Source organism: Bemisia tabaci, chromosome 7 (genome assembly GCF_918797505.1).
Source record: "Bemisia tabaci chromosome 7, PGI_BMITA_v3".
In the NCBI taxonomy this organism is placed as follows: Eukaryota; Metazoa; Arthropoda; class Insecta; order Hemiptera; family Aleyrodidae; genus Bemisia; species Bemisia tabaci.
The window spans coordinates 1,752,487-1,775,529 of NC_092799.1; the positions used below are offsets into that span (position 1 = coordinate 1,752,487).

Consider the following 23,043-nt stretch of genomic DNA (forward strand, 5'->3'; position numbering starts at 1 on the left):
CGCCTACAAACCTAAGTGGATACTTCAAGCATTGCGCAATGCGTGAAGTATCCACTTAGGTTTGTAGGCCGCTTCGCTCTGTGTTCGGCTCTAATATTTGAACTCGCGGAGTCAGCTTTTTTCAACTCGTGATTTTGAAATGTTTGCACACTCTGCTTGGATTATTCTCATTTAAATCGATTGAAAAAATAAGTAAATGAAAATATAATGTGTGTCTTGTAAATATTAAGGTGGTTCCGTGTCAAATTTAATGACTTACAAAGCACTTTAATTTTTTCTTTTATATTTTGTGTTTTGACCGTGCTTCAGCGTGGTGCACGCGCAACCAAACTCTCAAAATTGGCCGCATTTGACTCTAAAAGGTCGCTGTAAAAATACCAATTATTGCGTGCTTCTTGTTTTCCCCTCTCATTTTTGTACAGCTTTTTCTAACACCACTACGGCTTAATGATATTAATATCGATGCCATTATTTTACGCGTGGACATTAACTACTGGACAAAACAGGTGCGCGGACAAACAATCTTTGACGAAATGTCCTGGAACCCTTCGATTTGTTGGACTAGACTTTCGGTTCACAATTAAGTTCTATAAACCAAAGTGGTAAGTTGGCGCAATTGAGGGTTCAGTAATCTGAAACGAGCCTTTAGAGTATGTCATTTTATATTGCAGATGTGGATCTCTTTGCATAGTATCAGTATAAAAGAATCAAAGCTTACTACCTGCTCTGACCAAGTGCAAAACGAGAGGCATTGAGAGAAGAAGGTACCGTTTTCCCAGTTAAACCAGGAAACTTCTTAGAGATTTATACTAAGTTATACTTTAATAATTTGAAATTAATATATATTTTACACCAGGTACATTGTTCAACCTTATAGAAAATTCACTAGAGGTCGATTGATGGTGTTCTTATTCACAGGCCTCCACGGGAAAAATTCCCTCATACCATTATAAATCACATCATTGACGATACCGTGCAGCAAATTACGCTATCCATTACATAATGCATTCAAAAAGTATTTAAAACTGGATTTTCAGGTGTGCCACTGTAAACATTGAACGATCGTGTCACGTATTAAACATTTTAATAGAAAGGGAGAACCTTAAAATTCAAGAATTTGGCACGCTTTTGTCGTTGCCTCTCTGACGTAAGGACGTATCTCGAATTTCGCATGAGCCCTTAGAAAGCATGTATTTATATATAAAACAGGGCTCATGTGAAAATTTGGATGAGCCCTTACTTTATGCTAGAGGGGCGACGCTGCGTGGAAAGAAATTCATTAGAAAGAGGCGAAGGCTTTCCGAAATGGAGTTAGGGCACGGTGAGGTGGAATATTTCGGGGATGGCGCAGTATTTTGAACAGTTGTCCTTATTGAGTAATACATCATTTAAAGGAGCCTTTGGTGTTAACTAAAGGCCACCATCTATCATTGTTCCAAAAACACGGTCAGTCCCTCCGCCTCAAACTCGACTCCGACCTTTTTTCGAGTGTCATCTTATCCGCTCACGTCCCGACCTCCCGCCGGGGAAGAATTGACTTTTATTAAAAAACGAATCCATCAAACGGATCGCATTTAGCAAAATGGAACCTGCGCGATTACAGTGTTTTCCAGGTCGTGCACCTTCTCCTTTTTACTTTTAAAAATACTTATAATATGTACAGTGTTAGAACTTACATAATTATTTTCCTTTAATATTAACAATTGTTTCGTGGCAAGCCAGACCTATTTGCTATTGTGGAAGATTTCTTAGATGATTATGAAGAAGCAACTTTTTTACAAAACTGTAATTGCGCTGGTTCCTTTTTCCAAAATGCGATCCAAATTATGCTCCGTTTGGGGAGCTTTGAACGGGAAGGAAAAGCAGCTTTCATTCTTTGCGACTCAGAAAACAATGCTGAGAATGAAGAGATCATTTGAAGACGTAGAAGACGAGGCGCATAAGTGCTGATTTTGAAAAAATTGAGATATTAATTATTTCAAGTAAATTAGTCTGAATGGGTATTTTGTGGAAAATTCGCTCCCAAATTCCAATTTTTTATCATCAAAAAGAGTCAGTTTGAACTTTCTCTCCGCCATAGTATCCATGTAATTTAAAACTTCAAACACGTATTTCTTGAAATTACAAAAACCGCACTCATGTGCCTTGTCCTCAAAGCCCCTCATTTTACTGTTCATGTCCTCAGTGGCATTTTCCAACGGAAAAGTTACAATTCATTGAGATAGAGATGCAATTTACGGTCACTTAGTTGCAGTAAAATCGCCAGTAGTATCAATATCAGTTTTTTTAAGTACATTCTCAATTTTTAAGCACCTCCTCAACAAAAAAATTCACTACTTTTTCAGTTCCTCCATATATGACGAAATTCAAAAGATTTCGGGGATTTAAAATTATCGCTTGAGTTGTGACAAAAATGACGTAGACACTAAATATTATTCGTGGTTTTAAGATGAATTGACCGCACAATCGCGATCTTGCGGGCAAGTACATATGTATACTACTCTGAGAACTAACGGGAAACTTCTGAAAGTCTTTGCCTCCCTAAATTTAAAAATCTAAATTTTTTTACACACTCCAATCTTCCAAATTCTTTGTAAAGACGTTAATAGCCTAGGTTGCTTAATGTCTATAAATAAAATAACTAACTAACTAACTAACTAACTAACTGAATGCATGGTTATAGGATTTCGTCAACGATTTTTTGTCCGAGCACTTGTTTTTTCCAGTAGTTTAAGCCACGCGTTTATTCGGCAGGGGAGTTTTGGTCCACTTACCAATTATTGAGATCCAAAGTTAATTGGTCAACATGTGAATACAAACAACATTTGCTCACGACGTTTTTGGATGAAATGTATCATGTCTTGGAAGAATGAGGGTTTGCTCGTTTTTTGTTTGTTTAGTTGGCCAAACGGAATGAAATATATAATTGAGAATTTTGGCGTCAATTCCATGAAGGAAAATTCACTAAGACTCTATACACCTCTTTGGTGCAACAGGACTTACTCATCTTTCAAGAAAATCCCATCTCCTTATACTTGAACAGGATGAACCTTTTGATTTTCCTCAGCTAAAGGCTCTTAGATTTTTCCTGTGTACGATAACTTCGCGACGGCGCCGGCGTGCCGCTGCGCTTTTAAACTACTATTTCGCCATAAAGGTGTTGCGCAGTATCATACAAGATTGAAGGCACTCCAACGTATCATGATTGATGGCATCTTTCAAAAGCACGAAGTTCCCTCGCAAATTAAATCGACTAACGACGAAAAAAAGAGAGCTGTAGTGGTTAGTCCCAGTATCTGGATCCAGTAACGTTTAGCATAATTTTTGAACTTAATTAGAGGAAAAAGTGACTTGATCCAAGCAGATGCTTAAATTTATCGCCGAGAAGATTTCTTTATAAATTAATAAAGGAAATAATGCCTTTTTAGAGAAAAAAGGATACTTTAATATAAAGAAAAGTCACTTAGATCAATCAGAAACCCGCTTTCATTCAGCTATTTTTCTCTTGATTCAAAACTAAAATCTTCTTGGTGGCATACTCAAGAATGTTTCTGCCTAAATCGAGTCACTTTCTTTTCTAATGACATTAAAAAATTATGCCAAACGTTATTAAATACGGATGCTAGGACTAAGTAAGTTTTTTAGATTACCGCTCTCTTTTTGTAACGCAGTGTCTTAATTTATTTTGCGAGGAAAGCTCTGTGACCTTAAAGGAAGCTTGTCATTCTTGATAAGTTGGAGCGCCTTCAATCTCGTATGATACTGTGCAACACCTATGTCGCGAAATAGTTACTTGAAACGCCGTAGCACTCCAAGGGGCGGAAGACGACCAGCGTGACATGCGCATAGGCGCCTACAAACCTAACGGGGATACTTCACGCATTGCGCAACGCGTGAAGTATCCCGTTAGGTTTGTAGGCGCCAGTGCGCATTCCGCTCTGTGTTAGTTTCTAATATTTAAACTCGCGGAGTCAGCGTTTTTCAGCTCACGATTTTGAAATGTTATCACGCTCTGCGCGGATTATTCTCATTTGAATTGATAAAAAAAAATTGTATTAAAGGAAAATATAACGTGCGTTTTGAAAATATTAAGGTGGCTCCGTGTCAAATTTTATGATTTCCAAAGCTTTTTAACTTTTATATTTTGTGCTTTTACTGTGCTGTAGCGTGGTGTATTCGCAACCAAATGCTCAAAATTGGACGTGTTTGATTGTAAAAGATCGATGTAAAAGTGGATTAAAACCAAAGATTGCGTCCACCTCGGTTTTTTCTCTCTCTTTTTCATGTTTGTATAGTTCCTTTCAACACAAGTACGGCTCATTGAGATTAATATCGATGCAATCGCTTGGAAAAGGAAAAACACCGTATCAACCTTCAGGCGTCGCCAAATTCTCTTCGATAAAGCACCAATTTTCGGGAAATTTTGTGAAGATTTTTCCTCCAATTTTTTCTATAGTTTTGTTCTCAATTTCACCTAAGGTTCCTGAAAATTTCAAGGAGACATATTCATAACTTTCTTCAAAAATAACAATTTTCTGAGAGGAAATTTGGCAACTTTCGAATGTTCATATGGCGTATTCCCTCAGTACGGCAGGTGTCTTCTGAAAATCGACTTGATTCGGTTCCTCTCCTGTTATAATCAGTTCGATTCACTATGCGAATTTCCTCCGACCCAAGACTTTTCATCTCGCGTTTTGTGCTAAGGACAGAAAGCAGGAAGGAAGTTGGCGAGGAAGGATATCAGGGGCTTCTCTTGATTCCTCTCCAAGATTTTAAGTTAATTTCTCGGTAATGCGCATTGCAAATCCTTTAAATGGCTCTGCGGAATGTCTTCGAGCTGCAAAAAAGACACGCGAAGATTGTCAGCGTTTAATGGAGCGTGGCGGGTACCTTTCCACTTTAATTGGACGCCGCTTCTTGGTGTTGCATCTCACACTGTAATTGAACCAAGCTCCCGCAGAAATACTTGAATTCCGTGGAGACATTGGAGCACTTACGCTCTTTTTATAGTCGCTTGTCATTATGCTCAAGCTACGCGAAGAAAGGGCGTCTAATAATTTAGGACTTATTTCAGCTAAAATCTTCGTAACCTTATAGTAAGCAATTATTGAGGTTTCCAAAGTATGAGCTCCTCATCTATGGTGCTTACGAATGCTTTTGTTGCTCAAAAAAGAAATGCACGTTTTGCTTACAAGAAATACAGTCAATTGATTGTCCGTGAAAAGCAGTTGAAATCACTCGAAAATCAAGTGGAGAACATTTGGAAATGTCTGCGATGAACCTGTTGCAAACTTTATAGCTAGAGCAAGACGAAGAGTTGATTCCTAGAGAAAATGGCGCAAAAATCACAATGGACCAAGAGACACGGTACGAATTTAAGCATTCTGATACATGTATCTTAATCAGAATTTCACGCAAAACACGACTCGCGCAACGAAAATTACGGAAACCAACTTCTAACGGAGATATTAACATTTTTATTTCACATTGGTTACGAGGAATTTGAACTGCCCGCTCACAAAAAACTCAAAGCTCTACGTGAGTCAAATCGCGCACTACAACGGTTTCAGTAAGCTTCTCAATCGAGCGATGTTCATTTCCCACCATGTGTTTTTTAAAATATAAGTAATTGGCTATAGCTGAGCCAAAGTGTCAAGATTGAGGTCGCCAGATTTTTTTATCGCAGAGATGTTCATGATAACGTTCAGCGTGCGATGTGAATCACTTAGAGCATTGAGTTTTCATGAGCGGGTGGTTTCAATTCACTCACCAAGAATCATTAAATATTTTCGAAAGTAGTTTATTTCGATAATTTTCGTTGTGCGCGTCGTGTTTTACGTGAAATTTTGGTGAAGACATGTATCAGAATGCTGAAATTCGTACCTTGTTTAGTGGTCCATTGGTGCATCGGGTAAGTCTGAAATACGTTTCAACTTAAAAATCTGCGTAAAAAATGTGTTTTTTTTTTTAAAGCTTTGAGCAATTCTTTCGGAGGAACAACTTCTTTTTTTTGTTCTAGCTGAAGTTTGCTACGAGCCCATCGTCGTCTCTCGCTAATTTCTAAAAAAAAAAAAAATCGGCGCTCTCAACGTTATGTAACGCAATCCGGGACCCCTCCTCTCTCTGTAACGCACCAGTGACGAAGGCGCAGACCCCTGGAACCCCAGAACGTTAAGTGTCTTATGAGCGAACAGAAATATATTTTGGTTTTTCGACGAGTGGAAGTCATGCGTGGGCGTGGGTTAGAAAGAGTGGGAACAGGTTTCTTGAGAGTGCGTCATGATCCGCACCCCCGCCCCGCTCCTTGAACCACTGAACAGAAACCACGTAAATGCGAGATACTTTCATCAGAGTTAACCGCTTGTTGCTTCGCAAGGCGGCGAAGCCCTAGGATTGACCAATAGTACTGTCCCACACCGTGGTCGGAGATATCTTTCCGAATTCTGTTGTTTTGTCACGAGAATGCGTCACTCGTGGCATTATATGGCACATTCGCATAATTATGGAAACGCAACAAGTGGAACGGGCTTCTACGAGATACTTTCAGGAAAAATAGACACGACTCTTTTGCTAGGGGTGGGTATGTAAACTGGCCCGCGTTAAGCAGAGAGGAACCGAGCAACATCAACTATTGCCAAAGTAGATTGGGCAATCAATGTTTTACGTGAAAAAGGTTGTGCGGATTTTTGTGCAAATTTCTGTGGATTTTGCTACGTAGCACGTAGCGAATCCCTTAAAATTTTTGAAGGAATCGGCACGGACGTTCTCTTGCTCAAAATTCAAGTGTCCAGTTAAATTTGGCAATATCTGATGTGGCTTAGTTCCTTTTCTGCTTAACGCGGTCCAATTGAATATCCAAAAGCACTGAAATTACCCTCGTGGGGGCAAGCTTTGTATTCTGATAAAATATCAACAAAAACGATGCATCTGATTCGACTACCTTAATAGGCTTGTCGCACACAAAAGATGCATTCCACCGAGTAGACTTTTTTTTAGGTCTGATAAAAAATTCTAGATTTCACCACTCATCAACTATTTCAGCAATCATCGGTCTTAAATTCTATACAACATACATAGTTCACTAATCAACGATGAGGGGACTTTCCAAAGTCAAACATGACCACAATTATCAGATTTTAGTGGAAATGAACATAAATTCCCAAAAATCGACCCCTAATCCATCAGGGTGATCAAAAATCAACATATATAACTATGTTTTGCCGGCAATTTCCAGATATTACAGAAATCTTCAGCATCATTGGATATAACTACATGACCAAATTCCACGATAAAAATCTAGAGATAATCGGATAAATCCAGACTGACCAGAGTGTGATTCCTTACACTCTCGTCTGCCAGTAAATTATGAGAGACTCCAGCATTACACTTTCGATGCTGGCGAGCTCTAGTTTTGTATTCAATTCGTTACATCACTTTTCCGCAAAATCTCAAGTAGAATCTGCGTATTTTAGTTCAACTATTTAGTATTCCCGAATATTACTATCTGAATCTGAATTTGACTCAACTCTGCTCTCAACTCAATTCTGAACTCATTTTCTGTGAAAAACCGTTGTGTAAAAGTATAATAATGTGCAAGATGAATGAAAAGTGAGGGAAAGGCAATGAAAAATCAAAGTTTTCAGAAAACCTCCGAAGGGAACAATTCTTTGGGAGTGAAGAAAACATTTTGGGGGAGATAATGAAAAAGCAAAGATTCTACAGAATGAGGCTCCAGTGGACACCGTAAAACGGGCTGAAAGCATGTGCTTCTCCTTAAGGGCTGAAAGAAAGCGAGAGTCATTTTTCTAGAGCGCTCCGAGCGTTTTGTGTCGTCGTGATAATGACAGGAATCGATTGTTGCTCCTTTTTTGTCACGGACCATGAGCTTGAAAAATCGGCCGACTTTATTTCGCAGTCTTGGGAAAAACGGGTTGGAGGAATAAAGAGGGCAAAAAAGAGAGGAAAAAAAAATCCTAACGAAAACACAAGGGACTCCTCGTTCTTCCGTGCAAATAATTCTTTGTCAAATCGGTCTTGTGTCGGATTGAACATATCAGCGCAGACTGCTTGCGCCCACGGCGGCTCTAGTTTTTCATTAATATTCAGTAATTTATCATTTTGACAAATACATTTCAGTCATTCGCTCCATCCCCGCCACCCCCTATTTACACACACACACACGCACGCACAAGCTCCTATCAAAACTCCCCGTGATTTACAGACGATGTGCCAAGTTACCGAAAATCCCGGGAGCCTGGGTTGGTTTTTAATAGTTCGGTGGCCGTGTTACCATGCGTCTTACACCAGAGGGCGCCCGCTTCAAAGTTGAACAGCCTTTTGTGAAAGCGCGGAAGAAAATTAATCACGTGAGTGAAAACGGCCGGAGAACATTGCGACAGACCGGGTTTTCAATAATGTTCCCGTCGTGATGATAATGAAGAATGGAGTTCGCCCCACGCGACCGTCCGGGATTTTTGATTTAACCTACCCCTACACTACACGCCACGCACGGTGGATCGAGTCAATAGGAGAAGTCGCACATAAATTGAAAACTCTATACGCTAAAAACTCCGTCTATACAAAACTTTGAGGTTTTCCAAGTGGTTCCATTGGTTTTTTCGTGAAATTTACTTCCAGACACACCCCTTAAATTTGAAATGTGTCGAAATAAATACCATTCGCAGCTTCAGTCAATAATATCATGACCGACCTCTCTAATTGACTCGATCCACGGTGCTACGCGCCGAAAATTAAGACAAGCAAGAGGAACTCTAACACGGGGATTTAAAAGAGTTGGTCAGCGAGAGTTAAAAGTTGGAATAGATTATTTCTCTCCTTCTTTTTCTCAGAATCAGTAAGCTTTAAAGAGGGAGGCATTAAAAGCATTGACTGGTAGACATTTTCAAATTAGAGCGCGCATTATTTGCCATACACGTACTTAGGGCTACGTAACACCGAAGCAGCAACGTCAAACAGTTTTCACAAACACCAGGCAAAACGAGAAACTATAAAAGGTCTTCCGATGAAAAAATACGCTTCTAAGGATTTTGATAAAGAAGGCTACACTATACGACGAAGGAATTTTTGGGAAATGTTGAAGTGATCTGCCATGATTCATTAAAAATAATATGATAGGCTAATATTTTCTCTTTGTAAGTGTGGTGGTCTCGTATGATAATATGAACTACATTTTGAAATAATTGGAAACCGCAACATCGGGCTCAGCCATGAAGACACCTATTTGCATAGACAAATTAATGGCACATATGTTGTTTCTTTAATTAGTCAGCAATGAGAGTTTCTAATTGCCAAATGTGGTCCGTACATCATCGATGAACTGTGATCTGCGAGAATTTAACAATGCATGGAGGTGGAATCTAGCATCTTAATTACAGCCCTAATTTTGAGATATTTGTTGGGTTGAAGGTTGAATTGACATAAAAACAGAGTAACCAACTTATTTCTCTTATAATTTGACACGAGGAAAATTAGTTAAACTGAAAATTCCTGTTCCCTGCAGGAACTTCATCGCGCCGCATATTGCCGCATCAGTGGCGTAGCATGCTTTGCGATAGATCGATTGTTATGCCATTTAAACCTATGGAAAAGGATCGATAAACAGGGTGTTCGCAGCGAACATCTTAAAATCGATTCTTCACCATAGGTTTAAATGGCAGAACAATCGATACATATCAATTCACGCCATACCACTGTGCTGCATATTTTTTCAGGCGCGTTGCGCGTTGTTCGACGAGTTGATACGGAATTCGTTGGCTGTCTGCCTTTCCATACCGTATTGCGCGGTAACGGCTGCGAACATGGTCGACAGACTTTTATCCCCTTATGTGCATTTTTTATCGGTGAATTTAAAGGTATGTGCAGTGTGCGCGTTTCAATTTTTTCAAAATCGTTTCGGAATGCTGCGCGGAATGTTAACAGGTCCCTTTCATGAACATTGTATGTTTAGAGAGGGGAGTAAAATTCATGACAGCGAACAATTGATGATTTTGAAGAAAATTATGAAAAATAAATACAATTTAGACTCGATAAGTGGTAAATTTTTGGGACCCCTGAATTCCTTCGACGGAAACCGATCCTGCTTAATTGAGGCGTTGGGTGCAGGGAGGACATTTTAAGGTTGCGGTGTTTCAGAACCTCCATTGCTAATACACATATTTTTAGACAGAAAATCATTGGTTGAATTTTCTGTAATCTTTAGTTTTTAGCATTATATAATCATGAAGAAATTTTCAGTTAAAGATTTAACGAATCCCATGAACGTACTGTAATTATAGAGGACAAAACGGAGATCCCTAGACACTGCAAGAAAGAATAATTGCCCTTTTTGCACCTAATGCTTCAAGTAGAGAATGCAAACATTTCTATGAGAGTTGATAGCAAACTGTTTCCGCTTTTATGGATCAATTTCCAGAGGGGAACAATTTTAAGGAATAAACATGTGACGAAAAACTTCAGTTCATCCTTGGCCCGATGGTCTATTCTGCCTTGCTCAGGAAGAACGCCGTATATGAATATTCGAGAGTTGCCAAATTTCCCATGATAATACATGTATTTTTGACAAAATCGATGCTCATTTTTCCTTGAAATTTTCAGATATTTAAGATTAAATTGCGTAGAAAATTGTCTGAAAATTTTTGAAAATGATTTTCCCAGTAAATTCGGTTTTCGTCGGAGGAAACTTGGCAACGTCTGGAGGCTCATGCGGCGTTATTCCTTAGCACGGCAGTATTCGTCTGAACAAGTAACTTTACATCACGTAAAAGGCATATACATTCAGACGGGAGTCTACAATGTTATGAATCCAAACAAGAAATAAAACTATCCATTACCCTCGAGTAACATCATAAACAACGAATAAAGATTATGTTTACAAGTTCAACGGAGGCAATAAGCTTCTTTCGTAGTTATTTTTACGACCCCTTGATAAGATGCTGGCTTGGAGTCCCCTCTTGATGCTTCTCATTTTTCCCCCTCATTACATTGTATATCGATCTTAAATCAATTTAATCGACGTAATCCCTCAAATTATACTATATATTAATTAGCCGTTCGATTTATTTCGATTTTCAGTCTAGTTCGTTTATTTCCAGTCTCTGCTCACAATTTCAAATGGGCACAATGCATTGCATATACACTCTTCATCTGGCAGGAGACTATTTTGACCGCACATTCGGACCGCGTTGAGCAGGAAGGAAACAATTGGCCACGTCGGATATTGCTAATTTTAATTGGACAGTTTATTTTTTTACACGAAAACGGTTGTGCGGGTTTTTTTCTGCCAAAATTGGAGAATTTTCGGCATAGCACGAGGCAAATTCCTTAAAATTTTCAAAAAAGTCCGCACAAAGCCTTCTCTTGTAAAAATTAAAATTTCCGAGTTGAATTTGGCAATAACTTATGTGGCTTAATTTCTTTCTGCTGCAGACGGTGCATTGATGACATTCCCAATAATGATTTTTCAATATTGCAGTTCTCTCCTCTTTGACGTGATCTTTGTAGGTTTGAGTTTTTATTTTCCCGACGATTTTATTTTACATTGATTGTAATTTATGTAAGTATCAGCCTATACTACTGGGAATTAAGTAAGCTATTTTCTATAAAAAAAAAATTATGTTCTTCTTGCTGCATTGAACTTTACAGTGTATTTAAAATATTTAACAATTTGTAAAATTCTATTGTGAAGTTCGCCAATACTTTGGTTAGCCTTGAAAAGAAATTACTTGAATTTGCCACAAGGAAATTTCCTCTTAAAGCAAGGATAAAGTTTTTTATTGCATCAAAATGAAATGATTTATTTCATCCTGAATAGAATAACAGCGGCTTACACTCTTGCATGTGTCTAGAAAAATCAAGGATTCATATAGATTTGATTCAGAAAGGCAACTAAACTAACCGAGTGGCAAAGCACATGGTATCACAGCAAAATGGCGTTTCGAGCCGAGATCCAAGAGCCAGGAGGCGTATTTGAGAAATCAGGAATTACCTCGGAACGAAATTAAAATCAGACCTGACTCAGAAATCAGACCTTTAATGTGCCAACGTAAACTTTCGCGTTACAACAGGACACCATGCAAGTCTCTATCAAATTGACGGCAGTAATTGCTAATTGCCTGCCACTGCGGGCATTAGTAAAGTCTGACAATGTGTGCTAAAATGTCAAAGGAAATCGACAAAGCCAGCGTGTATGAAGGCTATTTCAATTGTAATCTTCCGTCGCATTTCTAAGGCGCAATGATACAACTATTTGAACTCTCCGGAATGCGTAAGGTATCACGCCGCATTTGAAGGCGTTTTCAAAACAGCCAAGTTCCGATACCCGGATTTTCGTTTTGCAAAGTTCATATTCTTTTGTTTTATTTCCTACCATTTGTTTGTTTTCAGTCTTCCTATAAAAACTACTCATTTGCTGAATACAATTCTAGCTGGAGCGCGATTCAGCTACGCATTCACCACTGCAAAAATGTTGAAGGAAATCGAAAAGGCCAGCGTGCATGGAGCGCTGGAGCGCACTTCAACTATGCATTTACGACTGCTTTGTGTGAGATCAAAAGAATAGAGTCTGATTTTCACTGACTTGTACTCCCCTTGTTATAGCAAATTTAGTGGTGACTAAATCTCTTTTTAGTAAAAAAAAAATATCGTAAATTCGCGAAAGCACAGTAGATGAGTAGCCCTTAAAAAACTGGACCTGCTAAAGTACCCGATCACCTATATCTCAAAGGGACGTCGACTTAGAATCCCGCTGTATGTGGCCGTAATCGTTCCTGTGAATAACAGTGGCGAGGCGTGATGGATCGATAATCGATATTCCCCCATTGGAAGCTATGGTAAAGAATCGATTATTAGGGTGTTCGTTGCGAACACCCTGTTTATCGATCCTTTTCAAAGGTTTAAATGGCAGATCAATCGACATATGTATCGCAAAACGCGCCACACCTCTGGTAATTGAATACGGTGTTCCGCCGGCTTATTAGCTGAAAATTCTGAAACAGAGAGAATAAAATAAAACCGAACGGATAGCCCATCGATTTAGGACCACGGATTGCGATACGGCCCAATTGCGGTACCACGTGTCCTCATCGCGCTGATTCAAAATTTCCGCTCCTATTTGATGTTTTCGAACAGAAACAAGACAATTATATACCTTGAAATCTATACAGAATAGTCCGTCCAAAGAGAAGAAAAATCAAATAATTTTTCAAAAAATTACGTCGACTAGCTCTCCATTGTCGGCCTCCTATGGTGTAGTGGTTGTAGCGCTTGCTCTATGATCGGGAGGTCCGGGTTCGATTCCCGGCCAGGCGACCCGAGTTTGATGGTCTCAAACAATGGTTGCCTGGGGCTGGTTCAGTAGGGACGGAGGGGGGATGGGACTTAAAGCGTGGGATTAGCCCTTGCGGGCTATTTGAAGTAGAAAAAAAAAAAAGAAAAAAAAAAAAAAATGGCATGACTAGCATAAAGTATGACAGAAAGTCTTCATCAACGCTTTAGACGAGGGTAGTTTCGCACTACGACTACCGATATTTTGCGACCAGACTTGTGACGCTGGACTGAAGATAATGTATCTTTTTAGAAAATATGTAAAAAAAGGAGGAATCCACTGAAAACATCAAAAACGGGAATATAATGGCGTAGGCAAATGCATGTTCCTTTTTAAAGTAGAGGTGTCATGAAATGTTTTTACTTACAATTAGTACTGCGCGGGCGGTTCAATGAGTTTTCAGGGAGCACCACACTTTAATAAACTTTGTCTATACTGAATCCAAAAGAAAGGTATCTGTAACAGAAAAAAATTCATTGGTAAAATTGCGGTTTTCAAGAGAGAAATGGGACACAAAACCGCAAAGCTTGACTGAAATAAGAGTCCGTGGAATTTCAGCGAATAATATTCAATTGCTGGGCGGGAGCAGATTCGCACGTAATTGGGTCAGCTGGTTTTTATTTTAATCGACGTTTTCTCGGGGAAAGGACAACGTGTTTATTGCATTTTTGCACTCAGTTTTATTGATAAGACAATAAAAAGTTGCTGCGTCTCTTATCTGAAACCTTCAAAAAACTTTGACGACACCAAGACGCCTCGCTATCTGCACAGGGAGCTAAAATTAGAAATTTCCCGGGTAAAGTGTCTCAAAATTACTATCGGGGTAATTATTCATTTACTGTGGAAGCAATTGGATCATAACCTGTAAATCCTGTAAATCATGAGATTTTCTGAAAATAATCAGTCTTTTGAGAAACTCTTTAAACATATTTAATTATAATTTAAAAATTTCGCCATCTGCAACTGCTCTTAGCACACAGTGTGACGAAACCGTAGAGAATTGACCCAAAGAAAACACGTATTTTGATAGTTTACAAGTGATGGTTAAATTTCCACTTCACTTTACCACAAACTTCCTGTCGAAGCTGGGGAAAAGGACGCGTGGTGCATAGACATTAACTTTATCAGGGATATTAAACGATGATTTACTCTATTAATTTAAAGTTTATCCATCAATTTCAAAGGTATATTCCAAAAAAATCATTTCGTGACAAACTTTTTTTCTTTTTTAAATAAAAAAATGTAAAACAATTTTAATAACTGGTAAAATGGCCTGCTTTTTAGGCAGCCCATTCGGTCATTGAATCGATGAAAATTTATTTCCAGCACGAAATTATAATGAAAACGCACTAAAATTCCGTCCAATTATCTTGATTTTAAGCTGATGCACGGCAGTTCGCCGCAAATCGCGGTCGTGCCCAAATACTGCATATCAGCTTAAAATTAAGATAATTGGACGGAATTTTTAAAATTAAATTCCATTCGACGTTCATGAATCAATATTTTCTCCGAAATTTAGCAAAAAGTACCAATCGATACAAATGGCAATGACATGAAGATAGCAGGTATGTGAATACTTTACTATAGGTGAATTTTTATAATTCAAGGCAATAACGAATCGCTCAAATTTTATAACAAAGTGAAGAAATGGTGCTGAGTCCACACCATTTCGCGGGGAAAACAAAGACAAGAAGTTCAAAAATTAAAATTAGAGTCAAAATAAAATTTTTGAACTCTAATGCGTACCCCAGTACGAAACTGAAGGGGGGGGGAGTTTTCACTGTTCAGCTCAGGCAGTTTGCATTGGTATATTAAGTTGGAGTCACGCCGAGAGATCTGTACCGGTTTGGGCCTTTTTAGACCTCATCAGCAGATCACACTCGGCAGTGAACCCAACTTAACATGCCGCAAAATCCATGACGGCATTAATTCTTACTGTTTCTTTTTTTTTCATCAAATATCATATTAAGTATTATAATTGTGTTTATGTTCACAAGATCTGCACATAGATTCATACATCACTATACTTGTAGATACAGGGCGATTTTTCATTCAAGGTGGGCCGGAAGCGAAGAAAACGCGTTTCGGTTGAACTTGTTGGCAACAAAGACGAGGGAGCGCTCGACAACTTTCAGCACTCTCTTCTCTCTATCAACGTCGCTCATCTTGATTCCGAGCGTATTTCATTTTTATTCACTCGCGTCGCGCTTCGACACGAGACACATTAATTTCAAGTTCAAGATATAAATAAACAAATGGGAAAAGGTACATGCTCTTCGATATCCTCAAATTATCAACTTATCCCCCTCCACTCCGCGGTGAGCCCTCTCGCTAATCTCGACTCTGACATGGGCACTGGGCAGCCAAATCCCAAATATACTACGGAAAATATTAATCAAGTAAGGGCCATACTCCAAAAATTCTGAAATTCCTTTCAAGCGATTCAATACGTAAGCATGATCGCGTCTTCCGATAAATTCACAACTCTAAAGATCTATGGTTCACCCGTTTGATCGAAGCAAAAATACCGCGATCTAATGTGCTGGTTACACGCTTAAATTTCCATCAATTTCCGATCAAACGGTGACTGGTGCGCATGCGCACCATCTACCATCAAATTTCTACGGCCTGCAAAAATTTGATGGTAGATGATGGAGCTTTGGGGCTCATCCTTCATCTGATTTCCACACAACCGCGCTTATTTCATGCTTATTTCAATCAACACGCTGTTTTAATCAATTTTACTCATCAATCTAGATAACTCTCGACCGCCATCTTGATCATCATTTTGATCGGAATTTGACGGAAATTTGAGCGTGTAACCAGGCCAAAAAGCATCCTTCAAATGGTCCGTTCCTGTTGAAACACTGTCTGCAAATTTCAATTCTAACCAAGATGGCCAAGAATGTACATAAATGAGCGTTCCTCCGCAAAAATGAGTAAATATATGCAAAAACCAAGTCAAATACGTGCTTTATGAACGTCAGTTTCTAATAATTGTATTAGTAAATCGCTCTGGATAATTAAAATTCATAGGTTGGCTGCATTTCTGGGCCTTAACTTTGTTCGCGGAGGCATCGGTGAAGGCCTGGTGAATTTTTGGAGTTTCACATCTGTCTAAACTCTCGCTAAATAGGTACTCTAGGAATAAGCAGGTTCCTTATTCCGTGGTCCGTGGATGGTCGCAATTTGAAAAAAATGTATGGTGACTGATGACGTCATCAAATGACTCACAAAATAGCCACAGCCTCGTGCATCTCCTCCTTTCGGAGTTTTCGTTAAGAATCACCCTGTAACTACAGACTTCAAGCCCAGCCGACGTTCGTTTGAATTCCATCCAATAGGACGTATCTCTGCCAAACGGAACTATAAGGATTATGACGTGAGCCCCGTTATTCGTAACTTCTTATGGGTCTCAGGGCTCATGTCTTAATGCATATAGTTCCGTTTGGCAGATGTACGTCCAATTGTGCGTCTAAGGGCTCTATCTTTAATCGATTAGCCGCACGATTCCGTAGAGTTACATTTCCCTCCACTTTTACGCTGCCAGTCACACTGTTTTCAGTGTTTTTGGCTCAAGCTCTTCGAGCAGTTTGCGTTAAGACACGACGCCGGAATTATAGTGGCGAACCAACCACTGTTGCCATGTCTACGATGAGTTTATTAAAAAATTAACGGATCTCAGAATGAACCCTCACAGCACAAAAAAGCCCGGGGCCAATTTCTCTACTTGGACCGCGTCTACCAGAAAGGGACCAAGCCACACCAGCAATTGCCAAATTTAACAAAGCAACTTAATCCTCTACAAGAGAACGTTTGCACGGATTCCTTTAAAAATTTTAAGGAATCTGCTTTGTGCCATGCAGAGAATTAACTAAAGTTTGAACAAAAACACGCAAAACCGTTTTTATGCAAAAAAAAAAATAAAAAAATAAAAAATAAAGTGCCCAATAAAATTTGGCAATGGCTGATGTAGCTTGGTTTCTTTCTGCTTAACGTGGTCCAATTTCTTTACTTGTGGTGTGAAAAGATGAGGCACTGAAGATGATCAATAAGGATCTTGAAAATTCCTTATGGTAACAATTAATTTTCCGCCTCCTGTTGACGGTCAGATACAGAGGCGCGGCATGGCGTGCTTTGCGATATATCGATTGATCTGCCATTTAAACCTATGGAAAAGGATCGATTAATCGATTCTTTGCCACAAGTTTAAATGGCATAACAATCGATACATCGCATTTCACGCCACGCCACTGGTCACATATTGCCTGCCTAAAGCAAATTGGTCAGGACAAATTTTTTGATAGTTACTGTTGAGTTTTCTGAGTATGGTTAGGAGAGACCTTTAATCGTGGGAAATTTTTCGAAAGGGATATATATAACGGCAGATGTGAGAATGCTAAACTTCAATTATTAAGACGTTTAAGGGAAGCATGGGGCTGTCAGACACTTTTCCTCGAAAAGAAAAAATGTCTGGTTGACTTCTGTTCCACGATACTGATCAGTTGCGAGGCGTGAATGATCAATTACAATATTCTCTCGTTTGAGGCCGTAGTTTTAAGGTGTTCGTCGCGAACACCCTGTTTATCGATCCTTTTCATAGGTTTAAATGGCAGATCAATCGATATATCGCAAAGCGCGCCACGCCACGATAGTGCTACATACACAGTGTCCACGTGTAATATTCGACGAATTTTCGTGATCGAATATCACACGCTTTAACGAGCACGAATTAAAGTCAGCTTATTCCAAATTTGTAATAAAATTGCAATGTGAAATCGTAAATATATAATTTTACTGAATTTTGCAATACAGAATTAATATTTCTGGTTGATTTAAAGACAAAATATGTGCTATTCGATTCTTTGAGCAGATAATTACTTTTATTGTAGCACCAGAAATCGTACATTCTCTTGCAAAATGCAATCCAACTACTGTCCGCAACTCTTTGGCATGGTCAACAATTGTGGCGATTCAGTCTTGAATTCACCTTGAGAGATCGATTTAAGCCCTTCTCCACGCAAAAACTGGAGCGTTTATACGTGATTTAATTCTTTCATTCCTCGTTCCTTTAAAAATCTCGAGATCTGATCTACGATGTTCCCCAAACACACCGACTACCTTCAAAAATTTGGGCCGGCGGTCTTTGAAAGGCAACAGTCAACAAGTGCACCGTGATCAGCATCTTTTAAGCCTCCAGTTTGTGCGTGGGGAAGTGCCTTTAAAAAATCAGGAATACTGATTTCCTCTGACTTTTGTGCAACCCTGCATTCTTTTCTCTTTTATGACCCGTTGGATATGGATGCATTCAAATCATAAAAAGCTATATCCTTTCTGACTTAAGCCCTGAGATCCATAAGAGTATATGACAGGGATCATGTCAAAATTGATATAGTTCGTTTCGATTTAAATGCGTCTATATGAGCGTTCAGAAAACGAGAGACTGAAAGCTCTGGTGTGCGTCGTAAGTCCAGGGCAGCTCTTACTTTGACAGTAAAGAATACGGCGATGAGACGCATGCTAATCCCAGCGGAATCCAGTGCGTGGGCCATGCTCCCGTGCTAAGGAAAAATGACGTATGAACGATCGAGAGTTGCCAAATTTCCGTCTATAAAAATTTTATTTCTGAAGAAAGCCATGGATATCTTTCCTTGGAATTTTCAGGAAATGTAGGTGAAATTGCAAACAAAACTATGTGAAAAATAAGAGGAAAAACGTTTACAAATTTTCCGGAAAATTCGTGATTTATCGAAGAAAATTTGGCAACGCCTGAAGGCTCATACGGCGTTTTTCCTTGGCACGGCAGCATAGACCCAAGAGCCGAGACTGAAGCAAACAGCTGACAACAATCTAATATTGGTAAACCGCTCTCTACGTGCATTATTCCGTCGCTTGCCTGACATAAGGGCGTAACTGCACTTAGAGATGAGCCCGGGAAAGCATCGTTCTAAATGGACGACAGGGTTCATCGCCCAGTGTAGTTACGTCCTTATGTCAGGAGGGCGACGATGTGATACACTCGGTTATAAATCCAATAAAGAGCTACCGACTGGCATCCATATCATTCGGAACAAAATCGAAGCTCGTCCTTTAACGGAGCCAAAATATATTGCTGAAAGCACCCTAGTTCCTCCAAAGAGAAACATGCGGCAATCGAAACATCAAACGTTTCCAGATTATGGTTTTACTTCAGATTTATGCTTTTTTGATCCTAACACTTGACAGTGTTTGAAATTTTGCACATTTCAGGGGGAATCCCCCCGACCGACCCTAAAATTTAATTTCAGCTCATCTCTCTTTATTCTGTGTGATACTGTTGTGAAATTATTATTCATTTAGGTGCTACTAATATAGTATTTGACACTAATATCGACTATCACTATTTGCTACTAATATCTTAATTTCGTCCAAAATTGTTTATATGCATTGTGCCGAACTGATCCTTTGACTTTCAAATATTCCCCCCCCCCCCAAAAAAAAAACCGCTTCTCAGCTCTACCGTAAATGCAAGAGGTATACGCAAAAAAATAACAACTTAATTTGGAGAAAAGGCTGCAAAGAAACAACAAAGGATAAATAAAACCCGGAACGTTCCAAAATAGTAACAATTTCATTTTCACCTGGAAAAAAAATAAATAAAAACGAGCCGTAGATACGCTGTGATTGCGAGACCGAGACTTAGAAGAAGTATACGTTTGGGTCTTGAAAAGAAATTGCATTCTGCATTCAACAGGTGGAAACCAACTTGATTACAGTGTTTTCAAAACTGTAACTTTTTCTTTGCTTTAAAAACTATTATATGTAGGTACAAGTGGTAATAATGTACATTTTATTACCTGATGTTTAGATTGTTTATCTTCAAAATTGTTCCCTGTACGGCTCGCGTCAGGCAGAAAGGAACCAAGCCATTTCAGTTGTTGCCAGATTTAACTGGGCAATTTAATTTTTTACATGAAAACGGATTTTTGTGCGAATTCCAGTGGATTTTCTGCATTGTACCGAGTTGATTCCTTTAAATGTTCAAAGTAATTAGCACAAACGTTCTCTTTTAAAAGATTAAATTGCTCTATTAAATTTGGTTATAGATGATGCGGCTTGGTTCCTTTTTGCCAAACGCTGTCCAATCAATAATGTTTCAACAAAAAACAAAAGAATACTTACTATTCTGGGTGCTTAGTTAAATAACAACATTGAAATTCACTAGGAAATAATTGAATCATAATTTATGATCATCACATGTCGACAGTGTAGAACAGAGCGAAAACTGGAGTATATTCATCTAACCCAGAAGAATTATAGTATCAGCTCTTTTGACCTGATACTGGGCATATTTTTCCTTCTTTTTTTTTAAATAAAGATGCTCGATTTTTACAACACTGTGATCAAATTGGTTCCCTTCTTTCTAACACGATCCGGATCATCAACAATCTTTCCCTCCGTACACACATTAAATACAAATATATCATCGGCTATGTATAAACGATGCACTGGAAGGAGACGCTAATCGAACCTTCGAACCGTCAAACGGCAAGGAATATTGCCCGCGGAGAGAAAAGGGCCGCCATTTTGCTGTGCTAAGGAAGAACGGCGTATGAACATTCGAGGGTTGCCAAATTTCCCTCGATAAAATGTTTATTTTCTGGGAAAGTTATGAATATTTTCCCTTTGAATTTTCAGAATCTTTCGGTAAAATTGCGAACTAAATTATCTGAAAAATCGGGAGGAAAATATTCATAAATTTACCGGGAAATTCGTGTTTTATCAAGGGAAATTAGGCAACGCCTTAAGGTTCATACGGCGTTTTTCCTTAGCACGGCAGTGTACCGAAGAATGTGCTTAATTGCAGAGTGAGGAATCCCTTCAATGAAACTGTCTCGGTTTCTTCCTCACGGTGACAGGCGGAGGATCGAGCGAGAAAATTAAATAGAAAAACGAGAGCGTGGGAGGGGGGCGGGGGGGGGGGGGTTAGGCGCAGAAACAGAGAACGCGTTAGGGTGTATATTGTATGTTGTGTGCTCTATTCATTGGTCAGTGAATTCTGCTCGCTCAAGTGTAAAGTTAAGGGGAACAGCTCAGAGATCCGCTGTTGACTGTTTTGCGCAGAAAAAAAGTTCAACCATGAGAACTTCATCGTCCGTATTCGATATCGAACTGCGTATCGATGGATGAAACTCAACACAACGTACCTGCATTCTGCCGTGCTAAGGAAAAACGCCTTATGAACCTGCAGGCGTTGCCAAATTTCCTTTCATAGAACGCGAATTTTCTAGTGAACTTATGAATATTTTCTTCCCAATTTTTTAGATGATTTTGTTCACAATTTTATCTAAATTTTCTGAAAATTTCAAGGAAAAATATTCGTAACTTTTCTCAAAAATAAACATTTTATCGAAGTAAATTTGGCAACTCTCGAATGTTCATACGGCGTTTGTCCTTAGCACGGCAGCATTGCGGTGTTTCGAAATATCTGCCACTTGTTTGATATTTCGAAGAGAAAAAAATCGAAAAATCTTAAAAAGGCGGAAATACATACATACATACATACATATATACATATATACATTTTCCTTGTCCTAACTTTTAATTTTGCACTACCTTTTGTGACCCCTACTTTTTAAATTTTTAAATTCTGTACCATATTTTGATCTCTCCTCTAAGGTGTCAATGGCTAAATTGTTAAAAGCACCAAATAAACGTATCTACCAACCAACCAACCAACCAACCATACATATATATACACATGAATTTGAATGGCATATATTTTCGTAATCTACGACCCGTAATCGGTGCTCTTCACAAGGTCTCGGGTCTGGGTCCGACATCATGGGAGAATGCAATAGTGTATTTTCTTCGGAAAATACACTAAAAATACAACTGCAGAGTTCAGAGCTCAAGATTTGTACAGAATATCAAACCGAAAATGAACACAAATCGAGGACGTTTTTGAGAGAGTACAAGTTTTCTAGTTTTTCCGGAGAAAAAATAAAGTATGGCGAGGAGTCTGCGACGTTGCAAACGGAAATACGTGATTCCGCACTTTGACCATCATAGTATTCAGTTTGTCGAATAGGGCCTCCGATTTGTATGACTAAACCTTCGGTTCGTAAGATCAAAGTCTCAAATTTGCCCGACCTGAAAAAAAATGGGTGCGGCGACACAAGCCGGAAATTCGGTTCGATAAATTTATTTTCACGATGGATATTTGATACCAAAGGTTCGGTTCATTTTCTTTTTCTTTTTTTTTGCAACCTAATTTTTTTTGTGCCAAGCTGAGGAAAAACGCTTCATGAGCGTGCGTATGTTGCAAATTTAACCCGACGAAGCGTTATTCTGGATAGAAGTTGTGATTATTTCTCTTTCAGATTTTCAGATTCGTTGGGCTGAAAGACAAGCTGTAGGAAATTGGGGGAAATTTTCATGGAGGCAATTTTTTTTTCAGGAGTCAACCAAATGCTCGGAAGCAATTTCGGGCTGAAAATAGGATTGCTCGTGCTTGTAGCTAATATTCGGTGCTATGTCGAGTGGGTCCATGAGATGTTTGCAGTCGATGAGGATCGGGGACACAACAATGATCATTGCCGTGTAGACTTTTGAATGAATTTCGAGACTAACTTAGTATTAAAAAACGCAAATGCATACGCAATTAGGATGTTGAATTAACGACTGAGGGATGATTCTCATTTGCAACATGTGAACTTGGC

At 39.0% G+C, this 23,043-nt stretch overlaps 1 long non-coding RNA gene across 1 annotated transcript in view; it reads right to left on the reverse strand.

The window, feature by feature from the left end:
• Positions 1-23,043, reverse strand: part of LOC109036740 (uncharacterized) — a 226,627-nt gene that overhangs the window by 168,569 nt on the left and 35,015 nt on the right. The window contains exon 2 of the long non-coding RNA XR_011900311.1: positions 13,710-13,798. This is a non-coding gene — a long non-coding RNA (uncharacterized lncRNA). The remainder of the gene's footprint in view (positions 1-13,709; positions 13,799-23,043) is intronic.